Source organism: Sapajus apella, unplaced genomic scaffold (genome assembly GCF_009761245.1).
Source record: "Sapajus apella isolate SASKATOON/1434 unplaced genomic scaffold, GSC_monkey_1.0 scaffold19, whole genome shotgun sequence".
NCBI classification, from domain to species: Eukaryota; Metazoa; Chordata; class Mammalia; order Primates; family Cebidae; genus Sapajus; species Sapajus apella.
In genome coordinates, this window is record NW_022436959.1 from 7,859,206 (window position 1) to 7,882,820 (window position 23,615).

Consider the following 23,615-nt stretch of genomic DNA (forward strand, 5'->3'; position numbering starts at 1 on the left):
ACCCTCTGAGTCAGAGACTGGTGCTTCTCAAAAGTGACCTCAGATCACCTGAGTCAGAATATCACCTGGATTGCCGGTGAAAACACAGACTTCTGGGCCCCAACTCAGATCTACAAACTGGAATGATGAGAAGAGCAGGGGGGTGGGGGCAGGAATCTGCATTTTAAGCAAATATGCCTTAGGGACCTTCATGCACTATGCACTTGAGACTTAGAACCCTGGAGCTCACATAGTCATTTGTGCAGCACGAACGGGCATGGGGGTGGGTGGGGGGACTTCACTTTTCCCAGAGAGTTTGCTGTTGATCCAGAATGGTTCTTCCTCTCTCCCCCCCCACTCTCTTTCTTCATCATGGGCTGGGCCAGGGCACGTGAAGGCAGCTAATGACGCCTAACACACAGAGCAAACCTCACTTCACCCAGCAAACATTTGTCTAGTTGAGGAGATAGACATCTGAACAAATAACACAAAACCCTCTGTGAAACACGCTGTAGTAAAGGCAGGTTCAAAGTGTTCCAGGGCAGGGTAAAAGAAGCGATCCATTCGGAGGAGCAGATGGGAGGGGCTCTGAGTCAAGGTCAGAGACAGCTTCAAAGAAGTGGCATTGAGACGAGCCTTGAAGGAAGGGCAAGCATTTGTCAGATTGAGAAAGATGAAAAAGGCATTTAAAGCAGACAGCCAGGGAGAGTGATACAAGTTTGAGACATATTTAGGGACAAGTCTGGCTTGGCCCCAAAACAGTCAATATGATGATGGAGTTACTACCATCACTGGTTTTGACTCTACCCTCAGACCTGCAGAATGAACTCATTTCTCCAGGGAATCTTTTGGCTACTCCATAGTTTAGTTGAGATTGGAAAATGTGTAGTGCTCTTGCTCTGAGCACATGGCTGCTGTTACTTTTTTTTTTTTTTTTTTTGAGACGGAGTTTTGCTCTTGTTACCCAGACTGGAGTGCAATGGCGCGATCTCAGCTCACCGCAACCTCTGCCTCCTGGGTTCAGGCAATTCTCCTGCCTCAGCTTCCTGAGAAGCTGGGATTACAGGCACACACCACCATTCCCAGCTAATTTTTTGTAGTTTTAGTAGAGACGGGGTTTCACCATGTTGACCAGGATGGTCTTGATCTCTTGACCTCGTGATCCACCCGCCTCGGCCTCCCAAAGTGCTGGGATTACAGGCGTGAGCCACCGCGCCCAGCCCTGTTACTGTTCTTAATGTGGGGTGAGCTGAGGACTAGGGCTGTGAAAGGCTGGGCCACGACATGGCCAGAGGAGCCCATGGAAGCAGGCTCCCACGTGGGCTGGGGGTAAACCACAGTCCTTGGACAAGGTGTCAGGTTTCCCTCTGTTCTCTGCAGGGACAAATGTATTGTTTGAATCCAACAGCTATCAAATAGCCCATGACACCCCTCCCCAACCTCTGGTGCCTGCCACTTGTTCACCACAGGCATGGCTTAGCTGAATGTTTTGACCTTTTAAAAATAATACTTGTAAGATGGATATCTGAAAATGGGCTGGGAACAATGATACCCCTTCAAAAGCTGGAATCCCACAGTTCCTGCAGTGGTGGGGAAAGCCACACCAAGACACTAAATAGGAAGTCAAGGAACCCGGGTTCTGGTTCCAGTTCTGCCATCTGGGAGGCAGCTAGGTGACTCTGGGCACATCTGTTACCTTTCAGGGTGTCTTCCACTGTGCCATGACTAGATGATCTCTAAGGCCTTGTCTAGCTTTAAATGTATCATTCTACTGGATTACTATTCAAAGCTGAAGTATCTGATTGATACCCTTACTATGATTACTATTCCTGCATCACCAACAGACTAGGGAATTGTACAAGGCAATCTTGGAACATCACAAGGACAGTCACAACCTTGCTGCTTATTGTAATGTCAACCCATAGCATGTTTTTAGTGGTGTGCTGGAATTGGCTCAAAATGTGTGTGTTTCTTCTCAGCTAATTCAGTAACATCATATCTGTAGCCTGGAATCAGCCACGGTAGGAGAACAGGATTGTCCATTCGCCTACCCCTGCCCTGAAGGGAAGACATTCCTGCTGCTGAATGTCAGCACTATTAGCAGCATACCACAGGTTATGATGCCTCTAAGAGGATCCATAAAATTGATGCTTAGAAATCAAATAGTATTTTAAGTGGTTGTTTATGATTTTAATAATGATTTTAATAATTTTTAGAAGCAGTCTAGTTAAAAAATGCACTGAGGTGTTTAAGGTCAGAATTGTTGACACATACTTTAGATACAGTAAAATTCACTCACGTTAAGCACGCGTTTCTGTGAGTTTTGACAAATGCGCAAAGTCACGTAGCCATGGTAGGACTGCACGTCCTTGTTCCATTTGAAGTTAGGATGGTCAAGTGGCATTTTTGGCCAATGAAATGGAAGTAGCGATGGGTGTCATTGTGGGGCAGGAGCAGCGGGGTCACAGAAAGAGGACGACACTGGGCAAAGATCATGATCATCCTGCACAGGGCGTGTCACATGGGTAAGAAATAAATGTCTGATGCTTTGCCACTAACATCTGGGGTTATTTGCTATTGCAGTCTAACCTGGCCCATCCTCACTGGGACATTCATGATTGTGGATTCGTTGGCTAAAATGTGATGCAAATAAAAAGCCTAACTCCTTTAACATACTATTCAAGGTCCTTCACATGCAAAAAGTCTCAAACTCCATCTCTAGTTTTGTTTCCAGACCTCCTGGTATTGTAGCCGTATTGGGTATTTGAAATTCCCTGAATATATAACAGCAGTAACAACTAGTACTACTAACATTTACTGAGCAGCTAGTATGTGCCACACACTATTCTAAACACTTCACACATACTGTCTCAGACGAAGTCCCACACCTCTGCTCCCGTGTTCTTTACCTAGTAGCATGCCCTTCTCCCCTTCCTTTGCCCTAAAATATTCTACTTATCTTTTATGATCCAATTTAAACATCGTCTCCTTTTTGAAGTGTCCTAATGAGTTGTTCCACCATTAAGCTCTCAGAGCATTTTGTGCAAAATTTACATTATGCAATTATGATTTGTCTACTTCTGTGGACTCTACCTACCCTGCCCCCACAGCCAGAGTTGCACCCACTGAGGCATTTATATGAGCTGGAGACTTTGGGCCGGGAGGGAAGGTATGAGGCTATAAGTCAGGATGAGTAAGGGCAGCATTTTGGGGTGCACAAGGTTTCCACATCAATTCCGGAAAAGCTGGCTAGAGGAATCAACCGTGATAGCGTTTTGCTCCAAAGGACCCAAGCAAATCTTTTAAAATGGAATCCTCTTATTGTAGCTCATTAGTGGATGGATTTGGATTTAGCCTGGGTAGGCCTTGATCTCTCTACGAAATCCAAACCACCTACTAATAAACCCTGGCATGACCTAGTTAGGTTTTCATGTTGGGGATAATATGGGTGGTCCCTGCTTCCAGAATTTAATCATGCTTCTTTGGTACAAGCAGGATTGTGTGAAAATGAGCCTAAGTGTTCACTCTGAATTATCAGGTTGAAGTGCTATGGGGTGGGGGGTCCTAAGGGGGTCCTAAGTCTCTCTCAAAGCTGGAGGGGCTCCTCTTCCCATGGGACAAGTGGTGTCCTCCCCCAGGGCAACGGCTTGAGTCCCAAGGTCTCCAGGTGCTGTGTGCTCGCTTTCCCAGACAATTCCTGTAAACAGCTGACACCCACATCCAGGCTGCCTGGTGCCAAAGTAGTTTCATTATCTCCCCACTAACGAAGTGCTCTCCCACTTGCCCTACAAAAAGGGAGATTATGGGGGTGGGATTGGGGCTGGGGGAGGGCATGTTCCTCCCTGGACCACAAATCCATCCCGCAGAGTGCAGCTGCTTCAGCAGCCCCCTCCATTCTCTTATCTGGCTGACCCTGACATTGTCAGTTTCTTTTCCTCAATAAAACCTAGTCCAAGGCCTAACCCCTATTGTGAGATGTTGTGGAATTTATCCATTAGCAGATAGCAGGTGGCAACTTAGAATGAACTCATCTTGCAGAACAATTCCCCGCCAAAAGCGGAAGCAACATTTGTTGCTTGTCAACAACCAGCTAGCATTTTACAGTCTGCAAAGCACATTAAGAAACGTAAATTTGTCAGACCCTCAAAAGTCATGTGAAATAGAGACAGCTTTATTTTTATAGGTAAGGAAACTGAGGCTGGGGAAGCACAAGCACTGCATGAGGTCCCACAGGGAAAAAGCAGTGGAGTCAGGATGAGAACTGCGCTTTTCTGACTTCTCATCACTTGCTACCATGCCACACTGCTCTTGCTTTCCGGGACAGAATGAATGTGACCACCATCTACTCTTTCACTATTCCTATAAAATGTTTCATGCTATTGACAATTCAGCTTTATATCAAATTATATTTGCACAGTAGAGCACGCACCAGCCAACCATGGCGAGTCTTGCAGAGAATGGGGAAATGTAATTCTTCCTCAACAGAGACTGAACAAATAAAGAACACTTTCAGAAAAATTTAAGAACAAGTCAATGGGGTAGGTTTCTGTGTGCCACCTGATCTGGCTGATGAAAATTCAGTGACCACAGAGGCACACACAGAGGCAAAGGGAGCAGGAGAATATAGAGTACTGCAGGTGTCTGCAGGTATATTACAGGTGTGTTGCAGGTGCACTACAGGGTGAGGCTTGGGTGAGGCAAGTGAGCTGCAAAATTTAAGGGGTACTCACTCTTAGGTGCCGGCTCTGCCTTTGCACACCCCCAAGAGTAAGTGCTTCCTTAACTTTTGCACCCTATACCCTTCCCTTCCTTCATCCAAGGCTCAGCCTGGGGATACTGTGTATTCTCATCCAGGAGCCAATAGTCTATCAGATCCTGAGATGCAGTAATGAAAGCCATGTCTCCAGAATCAGAGCAGAAGCAAACTAGAAATAAAATAAAGTTGGATCCACACTGCCTTGCTCACACAGTCCTAACTATATAATTTGTGGGGGCCTGTGCAAAATAAAAATTCATGTTCTTTTTTGTAAATGATTAAGAACTTCAAGACGGCAACAGCAGGCCACTAAATCAAGTGTGGCCTTTCTCAGTGCAAGACCCTGCAAGGCCACACACATATGAAGCCCGCCCAGAGCCCTAAGGATCCTGCTGCTCTCCATGGGTGGTGTGGTGGTCCTGAAGAGCTTCCTTCTTCAGCCAGATTTACGCCTATGAATATGCATCAGGTTGCCTAGGAGATCACCTCTAGGAGGTCTATGAGATGTCACATCTGTGGCTGCTAAAAAAGCCCTGGAATGGGATTCAGAAGACACAAGCCCTGGGTTTGGGCCTGTCTCGGATGCTAATTAGGTTGTAAGATGAGGGCTTAATTACAGAATGCCTTCACACCCTAGTTTCCTTGGTGGGACTGGCTTCTAGCTTTGAACCGCCAGGTCATGGACTTGCAGGGGCTCATGATTATTATATGTGGTTGGAGAATTCCTTATATTTGGAATAAATACAACTTCCCAAAATTATTTCTCTCTTCTTCATGTATATTTTAAGAGGTAAATATATTGTGATTTATAAAAATACAAATTTATTTTTAAAACATTGTTGAATTTACAACAGCTCTTTATCAACTATGTCATTATTTCAATCAGTGGATTAAAAGAAAGCAGTAAGAGGTAGTTTTTGGACTTCTGCACTTCTGTACCGTTTCTCCATGACTGGCGACACATGGCTCTCAAACAGGCAGCTGTCTGTGCACCACACTTAATCATAGCATCCGTCCGGGGTCCTAATGCCATTACAAGCTGACAGTTCACCCCGAACTTTACCTGCCTTGATATCACTTATGTACTGAGTTGCTGTTTTCTGAGCACCTTCCATGTTCTAGGTACTGTTCTCAGCATCGTAACAGACAAAAATCTCTTCCAGCCCCCGTCCAGGTAACTTGTACTATTTACATCTATTCTTACTTGTGTGGATAAAGCAAAAGTTAAGGTAGTTGAGGGGGGGTGATGTTGCTTCTCTGTCTTTCTTATTTATTATGGTATAAGAAGTAATGAAGTAATGTACCTGCCATTCATCTGATGAATACATCTGTATTAGTTTTCTGTGGCTGTAACAAATTACTACAAGTTTGGTGGCTTTAAACAAGGCAAACTTATTCTCATACAGTTCTGGAGGCCAGGGGTCTGAAATCCGTTTCTTTGGGCTGCAGTCGAGGGCTTGTTCCCTCTGGAGCTAGGAGAGAATCTGTTCCATGCCTCCTCCAGCTTCCGTGGGCTTCCTGCACGCCTGGCCTTGTGGCTACGCCACCCTAGAATCTTCAAATCCCTCTCTCCTCCCTCTCCCCCGGACTTCTCCTCTTTGCCTGTCTGTGAAATCTCCTTCTGGCTCTCCCTTATAAAAAAACTGGTGCTGGTATTTAGGGTCCACACAGATAATCCAAGATTCTTCTTCATCTCAAGATTCTTACTGTAATCACGTCTGCATAAACCTTTTTGCCCAGGTAAGGTCACAGTTACTGGCTCCAGGGATTAGTATCTGATATCTTTGGAGGCCATTATTCTGCCTACCACAAAATCCTTAAAAACACACTCATTCTAGCTGCTTTTCTTTAGTGCTAATTTGAGTTTATCCTGCTTGGGTTACTTGATGCTTAGTGAGGAGACTGATGACTCATGCACACATGTAAACAAAAGTGTGCACTGCAAACAGATGAAACAAACCTTTCTGTTTGCCTTCAAGAGATTCTTCAACTGAAAGTGAAATACACACCCTGAATTTCTTAAACCTTTACCGCATCCCCCAGGGAAGATCCTGGAAGCCACTTCATGGAACTCAGAGTGAAAAACTGACTAACCACAAATTGAGCTTGGCCTGTGATGGTTTTCTCTGGAAATAGAGAAAGGGAAGTGATATAAACATTCTCCAAGAGTGGTTTGCTTTAGAACAGAGTAAACACCAAGTTACCACCCAGCTCAGTTTGTCTTTGCTCTTTGGCCTTGACCTTGGCCGAAATTATTCCACATGTCATAAACATCTGTACCATAGCTTCACCTGAGCCCAGAGTCTGTTCATCAATGCCTGACCACTATATTGTCAATCACAGCCCACATCTATTTGAGTTCACTATGAGCCAGGCACTGTGCTCAACATACTACAGAACTCCCTAAATGATTCTGAATGAATGTAAATAATCTTGTTCATTTCCTGGTTCAAGGATCAGCCACTGTAAAGTATCAACAGTAAATACTTTAGGATTTATAGGTCATATAGTCTCTGTCCTGTCTGGACCCTCCGCTCTGCCACTGGAGTAAAACCTTCCCATATTTTATACTTAAACAAATAGGCGTGGCTATGTTCCGATAATATTTTATTTATAAAATAACACCTATTTACCCCTGTTCTGGGCCTGCAGGACAATTTCTGACTTCTTAGTCCCCCACCATAAGGATTTAAATGATTTTTATTGATTTAAAGACAACAGATTTGCTTGCCATTATTACCTCTTCAAACCTGCGTCCATTGGTTTCTTAGTTGTTGGAAAGGATCTTGACCTAGTCATCTGGAGGCTTCTAAATTCTACTTAAAGAAGCACACAGTAGCTTTCCCCTAATTCTTTCTTTACCTTAGCATTTATACATTCCACCATGTCGGGTTTCCTGACATGTAGATTATTTTTTTTCAGACATCCACTAGACTTATATAATTCCAACACAACTTAATTACTTAGAGCCTCCCATTTTTTCTGCAATTCTCAAGTTGTCTGCTTTTCCCCTTGTGTGAAATAATAAGGAAACACTTCACTCTGGGTTTATTCTGCTAAGCTTAACTTGCCAGAAAAAAACAACACTGCAAAGTTGTCTAGTGTCTCTTGTAGTATTAAGCTCCTACGGCTGAATTTGAGCAGTAACGTCCACGAGCTGACCTGGTGATTTGTAAATCACAAACGCTGGGTTTGATAAAGGGCTAGGTAGCACTATTTTTTTTTATATAGTGTATTCAATTCTGCACACATTTACTAAGCATTTAGTATGGACTATGCCCTGTACTGGATGCTGGGACTGGTTTCTCCTCAAGGAGTTTACAGTCAGATTGCAGATAACAGAAGCTAACAAACAATTATAATACAGAGCAGTGACCGCTAAAGTAGGGGAGACGTAGTGTGCTCCTCGGACAAAGTCTCTCCTGACTCCCCAAAACAAAGTGATGACTCCCCTGAGCTCTTAAGGATGAGAAGGAGATAGTCAAACAGTGAGAACAAGCTTGGGAGAATGTTTCAGGCAAAGGGAATAGAATTTGCCAAGACTTGGAGGTGGGTTACAGGATGCCTATTACAGAAATGCAAGTTCATTATGGCTAGAAGTAGAAGGTAAGGGAAGTCGGTGATGATCTGTGAGGCAGGATCTTTCAGGATGTATTAAGGAGACTGGATCACATCTAGAAGCTTGGGGTGGGATGGCTAGTGAAGAATGACTTTAAGCAGGGAAGTGACATGGTGGGATGTATAAACGCTAAGGTACAAACTAAAGAAAGAATTAGGAGAAAGCTGCCGTGTGCTTCTTTAAGTAGAGTTTAGAAATCTTCAGATGACTAGGTCAAGATCATTTCCGATGACTAGGAATTCAATGGATCCAGTTTGAGTATGGTGTTGTAAAGTTCTAGGAATATCAGAAGCTATTAATGTTCTAAAACAAACAAACAAAATCCAGAAAGTTTCAAAAGCAAGGGAAGAAGTATCCAAATCCCATCCTTTAATAAAATAAGATATTGCATACTTATAAGTGAAAATACTAGACATGGAAAACTCAGAACTCGGATATTATCATTGTGTATCAAAGGGCCACACCTCTAAAATTACAAAGCCACTTAGTCAGAATAAAGGTCATTAACCACTAGCTCATGTAAATGGGGGAGGTTTCTGCAGTTTTCTGCTTGCGGTGATTTTCAAAAAATCTTGCCAAATAGAATTGCCAAGCTTTTAAAAATACAGATGCGTGGGCCTCATCCCAGACTATCTAAACCAGAGCCTCTGAAGATGGAAATGTACACTTTTTGCAAAGTTATCACGGTGATTCTAATATGCACCCAGGGTTGTTATTGTTTGTTAGTAGATTCGTTTTATTGAGGTTATAACTGACACACGATAAATAGCACATATTTTAAGAGTACAACTTGAAATGCTTTCACTTGTCACTCATATCACATATCATGTATCTCTATACCTGGAAAACTACCACCACATTCAAGGAAATTAACATATCCCTCACCCCAGAAAATGTCCTTGTGCTTCTTTGAAACCCCTCCCTCCTACCACTGGTTTTGAGCTCACTGATTATGATGTGCTGGGTGTGTAGATTTTAGTGCCTGGGGCTTGCTAAGATCCTTGAATCTCTGGGTTTCCAGCTTTCATCAAATTTGGGAAATTTCAGGCCATTATTTTTTCATATATTTTTTGTGTCTTCCCTTTCTCTCTCATCTGCTTGGGGACTCCAGTAAGATACATATCAGTCTGTTTGAAGCTGTCTCACAGCTCACTGACGGTGTTTTTGTTTTTTAAATATTCCCGGATAGTTTCTATTTGTCTTTAATTTCTCTAATGTTTTCTTCTGCAATTTCTAGTCTGCTCTGAGTCACATGCAGTGTACTTTATATGTCAGACATCGTAGTTTGCATTTCTAAAGGTTTTAGATCTTTTTTGGATCTTTTTTATATGGTCCATGTCTCAATGTCACTTTTTGACTCTAAGGAGTACAGTTGCAATGCCCATTAAAGACCCTTGTCTGCTCATTGTGGCATCTCTGTCAGTTCTGGATTGACTAGTCTCCTCATGGATGATGTTTTTTTGCCTCTTCCCCCAACTGTAGTCTTCATTGGTTGACTGCTATTCTGAATTTTACCTTGCCAGCGGCTGGGTACTTTTGTATTCCTGTAAATGTTCTTTAGCTTTGCTTTGGGGTGCAGTTTAAGTTACTTGAAAACAGTTTGACCCTTTTGTGCCTTGCTTTTGTGATTTGCGGGGCAGAGCTGGATCTGCGCTCAGGTAGGGCTATGATGGAGCCAGCCTGAGTGCTCTCCCAAGGCCCCATGAATTGTAAGACTTTCCAGTCCAGCTGGTGGAGAAAGCCACTATTTCTCACCCAGTGAATGTTGACACTGTTTCCTCTAATCATTTGTGTGGTTCTTTTCCAGCCTCACTAGTTTTCTTATATGGATGCACTAATACAGCTGAATTTGCTGCAATGATATCTACTGAATACTGCAGGGGGACCCTTCCCAGTAACCTAGATCTCCACTTCTCTTTTTAGGCAGCTCCCTCGTCTTCCATACCGGGTCGTGTGAATTCTAGCTGCGGACTCACAGCAACTCAGAAAGTCCCCTGGGCCCTGTCTGAGTTCTCCCTCCCTGCATCTGCCTGGACATTCTCTCAAGGCAGTCAGCTGGGGCAATCGTAGAGCTAACCTCACTTGTTTCAGACTCTGAGGGATCACTATTTTGTTGTCTGATGTCCAGTTTCTTAGACACTTTTGAGATAAAGATACATATAGGAACCTACGGTACATAGTAGAGACCTAAGGCAGGGCAGTCTTAGCTCCCCACTGCTCTATCCTGGCTGGAGTTAGTCTGGAAAACTGATTCTTTTTTGCTGTTTTTTTTTTTTGTTTGTTTGTTTTTTAATTTCAATAGGTTTCTGGAGAACAGGTGATGTTCAGTTACATGGATAATTTAGTGGTGATTTCTGAGATTTTGGTGCACTCATAACCCAGGCAGTGTACGCTGTACCCAATGTGTAGTATTTTAGCAACACTTAGGTGTACACTGAAATCACCTGGGCAGCTGTACAACCTACTATTGTTTCTGTTCCCTACCCAGAGTTTCTGATGTCATTGGTCTGGGGTATGGCCTTGGCATCAAGGGTTTTTAGAAGCTCCCAGATGATGCTCGTGTGCCTCCAACGCTAAGAACCATTGGGCTAGATGTTTGCCTTGCAAGAGAGGTGCACGTGTAGCCACTGCCAGCTTGATAGTAAGGTGGGAATTTTGGGGGTCCTTGCAAGCTTGGGATTCTGTAACTGAAGACCTAAATTTCTTTGCCTTTGGTACTACCATGATGACTACAGTAAATCTGATCTCACCCATTTAATGATCGATTTATTTAATTTGTTAGAAAATGCTATAGAATTTCATTAAATTTATTCTAGCTCCTTGGGATTCAATAAATATTTACTGTTTGGTTAAAAGCAAGAATCTCAAACAAAAAGCAAACCTGGGTTGATTGTAGCAGTGATTACAAATGGCAACAAAAACAATAATGGGTTAAACATCTAAACTTAAAAAAAAGTCCTTTTGCAGATGGGTTTTACAGAACACTCTCACAACAGTGCTGGATTTATTATGCTAATCATTTACTGCTTAATTGGTTACAGCTAATTAAGAGTGCCATTATGCTTTAAGGACATAGCACAGAGCTTGCTTTTGCATAATTTGTGCAAATGATGGTAATAAAAAAATCTACATGTACCAACACATTTTTGGTGGCCAAATGAATTTATTTCATGATTTTCCAGAGTCTGGCACTGAAAATGTATTAAATGAGTTCAGAGCCTCCCTCCATTAACAGGAGACACAAGTTTGGGATGAGATAGGCCTGTTTCTTCCTGCTCCAGGAGAAAGCATGGAGGAGAATGACTAACCATATATACCAGCTGGGGCCAACAGACTGAAATGGGAGAGAGTTTTCAGTAGCCTCTGTCCCTATCTCTTCATTCTGCTCAGATCTCTAGGCTTTATACCCAGGATAAACCTCTATTCTCTTCTATTCAAGATTCTTCCCCTCTCTCATAATCTTCCCAAAGTGTCTTCAAAGGTATCCAAACCATTGAGTACCTGCGAGAAACTAACAGCTCCCGAAATGCATGAGGTAGATCTAGTACCATATATCCTATTTGGTCCAAGGTTGAGGATGGGCAAACTGCCCCAGAGTAGCGTGGCAGGTTGTCTGCATGGATGGCTCCTAAAAATTCCTCCCATCTCTGGATATGCAAGTCACTTCTCCTTTGATAAGTGGAATCTAGTTCCTTTGCCTTTGAATCTGGACCAATCCTGTGATTGGCGTTGGCCAAAAAGATATGGCAGAAAAGATGCTATAAAACTTCAGAGCTGAGGCCTGCAGAGGCCTTAAGACACTTTGTAGAGAGGTTGAACTGCTCTGCTAGAAAGAGAAGTCATGTGGAGAGACCGAATGAGGCACTAAGGATGAGAGACTCTGAAGGGAGGGAGGCCCAGCTGGCCCCAGCCATTCCAGCTACAGTAGCTCAGATGCCAAGTAGGTGAGTGAGGTCATCGGTGATTTCTCAGGCCCAGCTGAAATGCCCCAGACAAGACCATGTGGAACAGAGACGAGCCATCTCTGGAAATCCTACCCATCACGCAGAATCATCAGCAAATGCTTCTTGGTGTTTAAAGTCATGACATTTTGGGCTAATTTGTTATGTAGCCATAGATAACTGAAATGAGTGGGAAGTAGGATTTACCAGTGTTAGCTATAAAGGATTAAACAGAATTTTTTATTCTGAAATGTAAAAAAGGTATGCATATATAGACTTCAAATATTTACATTGTTAATCCATTTATTTGTTTGTTATAGGGAATCAAGTTTCAAATAATACATATTACTTTTTCCATCAGCATAAATAAAATGTATAATGGTTGATTTCTTTCACAATTCTAAACTACTGGAAGCTTGAAAAGTTGTAAGCAAAGACCATGGGTGAGGAACTTAGATAAAGCAAAACTTAGGGAAGCCTTATCTGGGAACCATAATATAATGGCAGACACTTTCTCAAGGATTTCCTGCCTTTTCCTGAATTCTTGTTCTAACCAATTCTTGTTTAGTTCTTGTTAGGCTTGACCATATGACTTGCTTTGGCCAATAAAATGTGAGTGGAGGGGGGATATTAGCTAATAATGATGGGAGCAGGGAGAGCCTTTGTCTCACACCTCTGCCCCATCTCTCTCACCCCCTCCTCTTTCCTGAGGCCAGCACGTCTCAGATAAGAGCTGCTCCCTTAGCCTAGGTCCTGGAATGATGATAACACAAAAAAGAGATGCAGCCCACCCATGAAAAACATGTGAGAAATAAATCTTTATTGTCGTGTAAGGCACTGAGACGTTGAGGTTGTTTCTAAACATAGAAAAGCAGAACCTATGATGATAGATATGTGTGTGTGTGTACACACGCATGCATATATGGTCATGTATTGCTTAATGACAGAGATATGTTCTGAGAAATGCATCCTTTGGTGATTTTGTCATGGTGCAAACATCACAGAGTGTACTTACAGAAACCTAGATGGCAGGGCCTACTATGCACCTCGGCTATGCTGCCATATGTGTGATCTGTTGTTGACCAACTTCAGTACTTCTTAGCTTATACATCCAAATGGGCAAGATGACCTCTGCTCTGCTTCAGTTCTATTTCAGTTAGAAATGCAATGAAATTGAAAGCAATGGGGATTAAATGGAGAGAATCATAAGAAATGGAATAAATAAGGAAAAACCTAGGCAGCATTCGGGTATTAACTGCTGAAAAAATAAGTGCCTGTTTTAAAATAACCTTGTATGTATGCAGTATCAGTGACAGTATTGTTTACTGTAGCAGTAGTTAGGAGAATGGGTGTGGATACATGCCTAATATAAACTGACGTGAGAACACAGACACAATATATGCATATGCCACTCTTACACGTGGGAAAATGAAATCATTTAATGGCAGAAATCCACCAGGCTGTGTGCACACTAAAGCCTAGCTGTGGGTAGTGGGAATTAGAGGTAGATACTCTGAACCCTCAGAGTGGGATGGTTCAGTTATCAATAGACGATTCTGTTGTTATTTATACAGTCTGGAACTGAACGAGCCCTTCAAATAACACTAAGCAGAGATAGCAACAACAAACAGAGCCAATCCACCTTTGAAATAAAAGCTCTGGTGTCCATACAGATCAGGTTGAGCTCAATCAACCCTGCACAGAACAGTCTAATCCTATTTGGTTGGCACGTGTCCACCCTCCCTCCCACACACCACTATAGCTTTCAGGCCACTGTAACCTGAGATGCACCCAATTGAGTCATGAGAATCTGACTTGATGGGGAGTTACATCTAAAACCCTTCCTGTTGCATCTGAGCCATTTCTTTCCTTTATTTCCAGATTTTTAAATGTGAGATGAAATTCCCATAACATCAAATGAGCCATTTTAAAGTATACAATTCAAGGTTCATCCATGTTGTAGCATGTATCAGAATGTCATTCCTTTTTATAGTCAAACAATATTCAATTGCATGTCTATATCACCATTTGTTTATCCGAGCATGTGTTGATGGACATTTGGCTGGTTTCTATCTTTTGGCTACCATGGGTAGTCCTGTTATGAATGTTCGTATACAAGTGTTGTTTCACTACCTATTTCAAATTATCTGGGTTACACACCTAGATATGGAGTTGATGAGTTATACGGTAATTCTACTTTTAACTTTTTAAGGAACTGCTAGACTGTACCGCAGAGGCTGTACCATTTTACATTTCCACCAGCAATGTATGAGGGTTCTGATTTCTCTGTATCCTCACCAATAACTTGTTATTTTCCTTATTAAAAAAATATAGCCATCCTAGGGAGCATGAGGTAATATCAACGCAGTTTTGATTGCATTTCCCTAATGACTAATAATGCTGGACATCTTTTCATGTGCTTATTGGCCATTTGGATATTTTCTTTGGGAAATATCAATTAACGTTTCTTGCCTATTTTTTCATTAGATTTTTGTCTTTTGGTTGTTGAAATATAAGAGCCTTGTCAGATATATCATTTTCAAGTATCTTATTCCATTCTGTGGGTTCTCTGTTCATTTTTCTGACAACATCCTTTGATGTACAAAAGTTTTAATTTTGACCTAATTCAATTTTCTGTTTCTTTCTTGCTCATGCTTTTGGTCTCATATTTAAGAATCCATTGCCACTTCCAAGGTGATGAAGACTTGACATTTGTTTTCTTCAAATAATGTTTTCTTTTAAGTTCTTAACTTTTTTTTTGAGACCGAGTTTCACTCTCGTTGCCCAGGCTGGAATGTGCAATGGTGTGATTTAGGCTCACTGCAATCTCCACCTCCCGGATTCAAGTGATTCTCCTGCCTCAGCCTCCTGAGTAGCTGGGATTACAGGCATGTGCCACTGCACCTGGCTAATTTTGTATTTTTAGTAGAGATGGGGTTTCTCCATATTGGTCAGGCTGGTCTTGAACTCCCGACCTCAGGTGATCCATCCGCCTCAGCCTCCCAAAGTGCGGGGATTACAGGCATGAACCACCACTCCTGGCCAAGGTCTTAACTCTTATATTAGGTTGTTCATCCATTTTGAGTTAGTTCATGTAGATGTGTGAGGTAGCCCAACTCCACTCTTTTGTATGAGGATCTCCAGGTGTCCCAGCACCATGTAATTAAGAGATTATTCATTCTTTCTCCCACTGAATGCTCTTGGCATCCTTGTCAAAAATCAATTGGATATGGATCTCAACAACAACAAAAAATCAAACTTATTTCTTCTATTTAACTGAGGCTTTGTGTCCCTTGGTTATCATATCCCCATGCTAAGAGAGTAGATCTCAAAAGTTCTCATAACAAAAAATGTCAAATATTAGGTGATAGGTTTATTAGCCTGATCTAATCATTTCACATTGTATTAAAAATTATACCATGTTGTACTTCATAGATACAACTATAATTTGCAAATAAATAAAATTTAAATAACAAGAAATTTAAATAGTAAACAAAAAAAGTTCTAGTATTTTTCAAGTCAAAAGATGAAGAAATATAAAATAAAAACTTCTACCAAAAATATCAATTGCCCATAGACGTATGGGCTTTCTTTTGATTTTGATGATGGTTTTGGCTATCACACACCTTGAAAGCAGATGAGCAGCCCTTTGCACTGCTGTAGGTTTTCTCAAACTCCTAACCACTCCGTGCAGTCTTTTTTTTTTTTTTTTTGAGACAGAGTTTCACTCTGCTGCCCAGGTTGACGTGCAGTGGCACAATCTCAGCTCACTGCAACCTCTGCCTCCTGGGTTCAAGAGAGCCTCCTGCCTCCTGTGTAGCCGGGATTACAGGTATGTGTCACCACACCTGGCTAATTTTTGTATTTTTAGTTGAGATGGAGTTTTGCCATGTTGGTCAGGCTGGTCTCGAACCCTGACCTTAGGTGATCCACCCACGTTGGCCTTCCAAAGTGCTGGAATTACAGCTGTGAGCTACCATGCCCGGCCTCTACGCACTCTTTGTCATCGTACGGTCATGATAACCTGTGTGCATTCAAGCCCTCTAATGTACATTATTTGCATTGATTACTGTTACATTTACTTTTGCCATTTGTTAAAGGTTGAATTGCACAAACATTTTGTATCCTATAAATGTTATGTTTGTGAATGTGTCTTAGGTATATACTACATTTTGGCCACAAAAGATCATATTTAATGCAGATAAATCACCATGCTATAATCAGTGAAGGGGATGAGCCTTGCTAGACTATGTTGTTTTTCAGAATTTGGAGCTGTATTCAATGTACACAGAACTTTAGATTTCTAAACATACTGTACCAAGAGTCTTGCTTTCTTTAAAAGATAGTTCTGACAGCGTAATTTATTCAATATGTGGTTTACAGTCAGACTTCAAGCCTGGTTCAAGTCCCAGCTCCTTCTCTTACTAGGTAGAACTTGAACCAGTTAATTAACCTCCACAAGCCTTAGTTTGCCTGTCTGTAAAATGGGGATAATAACAACACCCGCCACAGAGCTATGAGGACTTATGAGAAAATGTGCGTGGAAATACTTTATAAAGTGCAAGACAAATGTGAGTTACTATTAGTGTGGCTGTAATTCAACATCCGCAGGGGCTGTTTTACATTATATTTAAGTCATTTGTTCAATCAAGAAATATTTCTGACTATGTCTCAAGCACCATTCTGGACCACAGGCTCAAAGCTGTGAATAAGAGACACAGGAGCCTCACTCATCTACTGAGCAGAAGCAGGGCATATGCAAGCGGGCAAATCACTGAGGATGATGATGTCAGATAGCAGAGAGTCATATGGGGGATGTGGATGAAGAGACCTGGGTGAGGATGGTCAGCAGAGGAAGACCTTCTTAGAGGGGCTCCAGACACTGGAGCCAACACCTGAAGGACAAGAAAAAGCAAGGATGGAGAGATCTTTGGGGGAAGAAGACTCCGGACAGAGAACACCAGACATGCAAAGCCATTCTAAGGTGAGAATGAACATGGCAGAGTCAAGGAACAGAAAGAAGCCAGTTAAATTCAGTTCAACAATTTTACTGAATCACTTGTATATGCCAGGCAAAGGTCCATCCTAAGTACCCAGAATACCAGGCTGAAAAAGATTAAGTCCCTGTCACTACATGTCCAGTTTGGCTTCTGGTTTTCTATTCCAATGGCAATCACTTATGTGTAAATATTCACGATGACAATCTCACGTCACAAGACTGTTTAGTTTCTGTACAACTAGGAAAGTCTCCATTTTGTCCACTGAAAACAAATACAGGCTAAACCTCCTTAATATGCCTGGTACACAGTAGACTCGCAAGAAATGATAGTTTTTTATGACTATTAATAGGTTACTGAGGCCAATGTCACATTCATTAGCCCTCTGGTCTGAGGGAAATAGGCATCTCTGGTAATAGACCAGTCAGTGAATCAGTGAAACTAAGATAACAGGAAAACAGTATCTGTACCTCTCCAACACTTGAAGAGGAATTCAAAATAATATTGTGAATAGTTCTAAACAATTGTTTCTACAATGTATAACTGTCTGTTTCTAATACTACTCTCAACAAAGGTTGTTTAATGAACCAGTAATGGCTATCTAAAACAGAACGTTCCGAAGGGAGATAGAAAATATGAAGGGACATTTCCTGAAAACAAAACAAAACAGGACGAAAATCACATGATCTCACGGCATAAGAGGAGAGGAAAGAGGTGCCTTGAATGGGGCAAAGTAGGTAAAGTTATATTGGCTATCCATTTGAATATGAGTGCAAAACTGTAAAATAGGTATCCGAAATTTAATCTGACGAAACAGTTGAACATTTGCAAAGATTTAGCTACACGGATGTTCACTGCAGAGTTGTTTCTAATATGGAAAAAAAAAAAAAACATCTAACCATAGGGGGTAGTTAAATTAATTACAGAGCATCCATCCAGTGATTTGCTATGCAGCCACTAAAAATGATTTTGTTGTAGGTTATTTGGTGATCCAGAAATATACTCAGAACAAACCGCTAAGAAAGAAAGAAAGAAAAAAAAACAGCCTTGAAGTTGCCAGGTAATAAGATTCTAGGGTCACTTTAAGATTTAAGTAGTATGGTATGAATCTCTTGAATGTGCTTAGTGTTTATTTCAATAGGTAAAACATTTAAATGGCTCTCCAGCTACTTTCGGGCATTGGGGGCTGGTGTGGGGTATGCTCCCTTGGGAACTACTTCCTGCTTTGGCTAGTGTTGCACGCTGCTCCGTGCCTTACCCCTTCGCTGACTGTCCCTCCTTCACTGACTGTCCCTTTTCTGCCCACCATTATCCACGACAGACATCACCATTATCCCCATATGTTCCACTGTCGAATCTACATGTGTCGCAGATTTTACTAGATTAAGAGATAAGGGTGAGATGAGACTGGGAGGGACAGCTTCATTAAAGCATTATCTAGAAATCCACTCAAAATTATATGTTAGGCACCTGTGTTCTTAAAGCTCCTCAGTCATTCCCACTGACCTTGACACCCAACGAAGCTCTAGCTTCTTGCTCTGACTCCTCCAGGCTTCATGTATATATTTGTATATTAACTTAAACATAAACGATACAGTTGCTTTTTATTTTATTCCTTTCTTTTTCAGACTATGCTCTGACGGCTTTTACTTTCTAAATGATCTATATAGGTATTTTTTTTCCCTAAGTAAAGACTTATCTACCCAGGAGAGAAATTATGCTAATCCTCTTAGCAGGAAGCAGCTGCTTTTGGTTTCTTAAGGTTTTTGGCCCATTATGGTTTTAGATGTCTTAAATGCCGGGAAGACATGCACCAGAATATGGCCTCAGATACCTCTACCAGCTCAGGTACAGATGCTCAACAAATGTTTTCTTAAATCTATATTGTCTAATTTGTGTACAATGAAGATGTAATATTTAAATTACTTTTGTAAGAAGATGGCAATAAAATATTTAAAAATTTTAAATTTAAAGATACTACAAATATATATATATACATAGAGGCAGACATTGGCAGGAAATAGAATCTCTGGTAGATTACAAAAACCTTTGTTATCATATTTTTTGCTTATTTGTATCCTCTATTATTCAATGGGCATATTATGTAACAGTAAAATCAAGAGTAAATTTTATTATTATCATTATTATTAACAAGAAGCAATAACCTGATACTGAAGTGTATCTAAAAAAAAAGCTGGGATTGATTGGAATACAAAAGTTTAAAACCCTGGGAATTCTGTGAATGTGTACTGTGAGCCCGATACTTAGGAACCTATTTCACTGCATGTATACTGCAAGTTATTTATTCAAATATCCTCCCAATTAAGAGAGAATCAGAAGTCTTTGAAATTTGTTGGTTTGTAGGCACATGATTGGTTAATAACGTAGGGGACAAATGGTGTGGTCTACAGTCTCTCTTTGGAGAATTCAAACACTTTTTTTAAAGGGTGTGTCACCAGGCACAGTCCTCGGAAGTACATGGGACCAAACGTCATTAAGAATCAGAAGGCAGAACTCCCTCTCTTTTTTTCCGAGACGTAGTCTCGCTCTATTGCCAGGTTGGAGTACGGTGGCGCAATCTGGGCTCACTGCAATCTCTGCCTCCCAGCTTCAAGTGATTTTCCCGCCTTAGCCTCCAGAGTGGCTGGGATGACAGGCATGCGCCACCATGCCCAGCTGGTGTGTGCCTCTCTAGTATTCTATGGTCTCCAACTCTACGCTTCATTCCAGGGCTAGCCACGCATGCTGCATTTGTGTTTACAGGACAAATGCTGCATATTAGGGCAAGCAAAATCTAGGGAGAGAAGACTGCTTCATTCTGCACCTTAGTTAAAATTCTGGACTGATTATATCCTAGATTCCAACTTTCACCCCTCCTCATGATCCAACACATGAAAACAGGAAAAAAAAAAAGGAGTCTCTTCCAATAGGACTTAGAGAAGTGTGCATAATATTTTTTCTCAGCTTAATGATTTATTTAGCTGCTGCTGGAAGTTTTATCCACTCCAGTTTGAGGAAAAGTGCTTTTTCTGATTCCTAGACTCATGGTTCTTAACCTATGGCCTGTATTGGAGTTACCTGGAGGGTTTATTAAAGTTGCGTATCGCATAATGACTTTGGTGAATGACAGACTACGTATATCATGGTGGTCCCATAAGATGATGATATCATAATTTTAACTGTACGCTGTCTTCGTCTAGATATATTTAGATACACAATGCTCACTATTGTGTTGCAGTGGCCCCCAGAGTTCAGTACAGTACCATGCTGAACAGGTTTGTAGCTTAGGAGCAATAGGCCATACCATATAGCTAAGGTACACAGTGAGCTCTATCATCTAGTTTGTATAAGGGTATTCTGCGGTGTTTGCACGATGACGCAGTCACCTAATGACACATTTCTCAGAATGTATCCCTGTCACTATGTGACATGTGACCCCTCACGGTATCTGACTCAGAAAGCCTGAGCTGGGCCCCAAGCATTTGCATTTCTAACAGTTCCCAGGCGACGCAGATGCTGTTGGTCTCCGGTCCAGGGCCCACGCTTTGGAAATCACTTTTCTCTCCTAAAGCATTCACTTTTGGTTTCTTTCATTTGGCTCTTAAAAAATAATTGATGAACAGATGGATATGTGTATTGGCTTCTATTTTTCATTCTCTCATTATGGTCTGGTTGGGGTTTTTTTTGTTTGTTTTTTGAGACAGGGTCTCACTCTGTTGCCCAGGCTGGAGTGCAGTGGTGCAATCTTGGCTCGCTGAAGCCTTGCTTTCTGGGCTCAAGTGATCCTCCTAACTCAGCTCCCGAGTAGCTGGAACTACAGGTGCATGCCACCATGCCTGGATAATTTTTTGGATTTTTTTTGGTAGAGATGAGGTTTTGCCACGTTGCTCAGGCTGGTCTCAAACTTCTGTGCTCAAGCGATCTGCCTGCCTTGGCCTTCCAAATTGCTAGGATTACAGGCACAAGCCACTGTGCCTGGCCTGTTAATATCTTTTCCAAATACTGTACATGACAAGCTTCTGAAGTAAAGGACTATGTCTTTAGGCCTGTGGTGACCTCCTCCAAAAGATACATTCAACTCCAGTATCTGTGACTATGCCCTTGCTTGGAAATAGGGTGTTTGCAGATGTAATTAAGTTAAGATGAGGTCATACTGGGTTTAACGTAGGCACTAATCCAATGACAGGATTCCTTATAGGGAAAGAGAGATTTGGACACACAGACCCACAGAGAAAATGCCATATGACCATGGCGCAGAGATTGAAGTGAGGTAGTCAAGGATTGCTGGCAACCACAGGAAACTAGGAAGAGGCTAGAGAAGATCCTCCCCTAGAGCCTTCAGAGAGAATGGCCTGGAAAATACCTTGACTTCTGGCTTCCCACCTCCAGAATTGAGAAAAAAAAATGTCAGTTGTTTTAAGGCACCCAGTCCATGGTACCTGCTACAGCAGCCCGAGGAAACTGATAAGGGGCCTTTACATTTCTCATGGCAGAGAACACGGGTTACAGACACTCCTAACTCTCCGGGATCTAGATGAGTTATAATCAGACTCACATTAGCAGCATCTAGCTGACTGGTGTGGTGATGTGGGGCAAAGAATGCAGACATTTACAAAGGAAAGTGAAACTTCATAGGCTTTCCTGGCGAGATGCAAAACCCCAGCCACCTAATCTATCTTAGTGCACTTTTCATTTTGCCAAGGAAAAGAGCACAGATGAGGAAAAGAAGAAAAGATGGTCAAGAGGGAAGATCCACGTGGTTGCTGCACACGCAAGACACACTGCCGGTTTATCTCTTTCAGTTGTTGTGGTTAACTTTCTCATTTCTTTTTTTTCTAAGAGGGAGTCTCGCTCTGTCACCCAGGCTGGAGTGCAGTGGCATGCTCTTGGCTCGCTGCAACCTCTGTCTTTCGGGTTCAAGCAATTCTCCTGCCTCAGCCTCCCGACTAACAGGGATTACAAGCATGTGCCTCTATACCCAGCTAATTTTTATATTTTTAGTAGAAACAGTTTTTCGCCATGTTGGCCAGGCTGGCTTGAACTCCTGACCTCAGGTGATCCACCTGCCTCAGCCTCCCAAAGTGCTGGGATTACAGCTGCAAGCCACCGCACCCAGCCCTATAAGGTTCTTTCTAGATCAGGCAACTCCACATCTAGGTTGTCCACAACACGTCTGGTTTACTCCTGTATGTCTCATTTCACCCTTAAAAAATCTGTATACATTAGTCACTGTAATATAAATAATCACTTATGGTCAAGACAAGGAAAATACACTGGTACTTCCTACCTTTGAGACCTTGGTTCTTGCCAATTCCCTTTGACCCAGTCCTTCCCAGTTCTATACGTTTCAAATCCCTTTCACTTACAAGACTTTTCGTGATCCCAAAGGCCCTTCTTAGGTTTCCAGACCTTATTACAATACAACGTAAATACTATGACTTTGTATTCTTCTTCTTCTTTGTGTACACATCACTTTTTGCCAAAGTGTAACAACAACAACGAAAAATCTCTCCCACAACACGTAGCACTGTGCGTTTGGCATTACAGGAATATGATAAGTATTTGCTGACTTAAACACTGAACAGAAGAAATAGCACTAAATAAAGAACTCCTGCCAGTAAGGGCTGATCTCTCTGATGGAAAAACTATATCCGTGCAAGAATTCTTTGGTAACCATTTTCTGGAATGTCTTTTTATACACTAGGAGTTACAGAGCTGTCGCCAACGGAGGAATGCCAGAGCTACGGCCACCCAGTTGTCAGCTCTGGTTCCACACAAACCTTTTTCTTCTGGTTGCAGCAGACAAATTATAGCTCAAGAAAAAAAACATAATTATATTCCAAAAGGCCAGGGACAGCTGCTGAAAATACCCTCACGATGAGCAAAGTAACAACGAGAGATAAACCAGGATTACCCGTGACGCAGAGCTAGTCCAAAATAATCCAGGGACCATTATAACATGATTTCACATCTGCTGTTCTCTGTTTTCAGTCTAAAACTATTAAATAAGGGCCTGCCAGATACAGTTATATCTATTACATTTCCATATGTATTTACTGATGATGTTGATTCCTTCCAGCACATACACGCACCCACACTCCCATCATACTTATGGCTTAGTAGGCAAGTACAATGTAGATTTCTGAATTGGGATCTTTTAATTGGCCAACCTTGAAAAGTTCCATTTCTTTCTGGGTTGCCCTGATCAGCAAACATGGAGACAAATTATGGGGAGAGGGCAGTGGGTAGAGTTCATAGCTGACAGCAGGAAGGGAACAGCGAACAATACTGACCAGAAAATCTATTACCCTTGGGCTATTCCT

General features: G+C 41.8%; 1 protein-coding gene and 1 long non-coding RNA gene across 4 annotated transcripts in view; one reads left to right on the forward strand and one right to left on the reverse strand.

Annotated features, from left to right (window-relative positions):
• The window catches only part of CHN2 (chimerin 2), a 314,557-nt gene that overhangs the window by 55,786 nt on the left and 235,156 nt on the right, over window positions 1-23,615 (reverse strand). The gene's annotated exons all lie outside the window — the stretch shown is intronic.
• Window positions 1,155-18,216, forward strand: LOC116557226. Its single transcript, XR_004271424.1, has 3 exons — window positions 1,155-1,223; window positions 17,807-17,818; window positions 18,204-18,216. It is a non-coding gene; the product is annotated as an uncharacterized LOC116557226 (long non-coding RNA).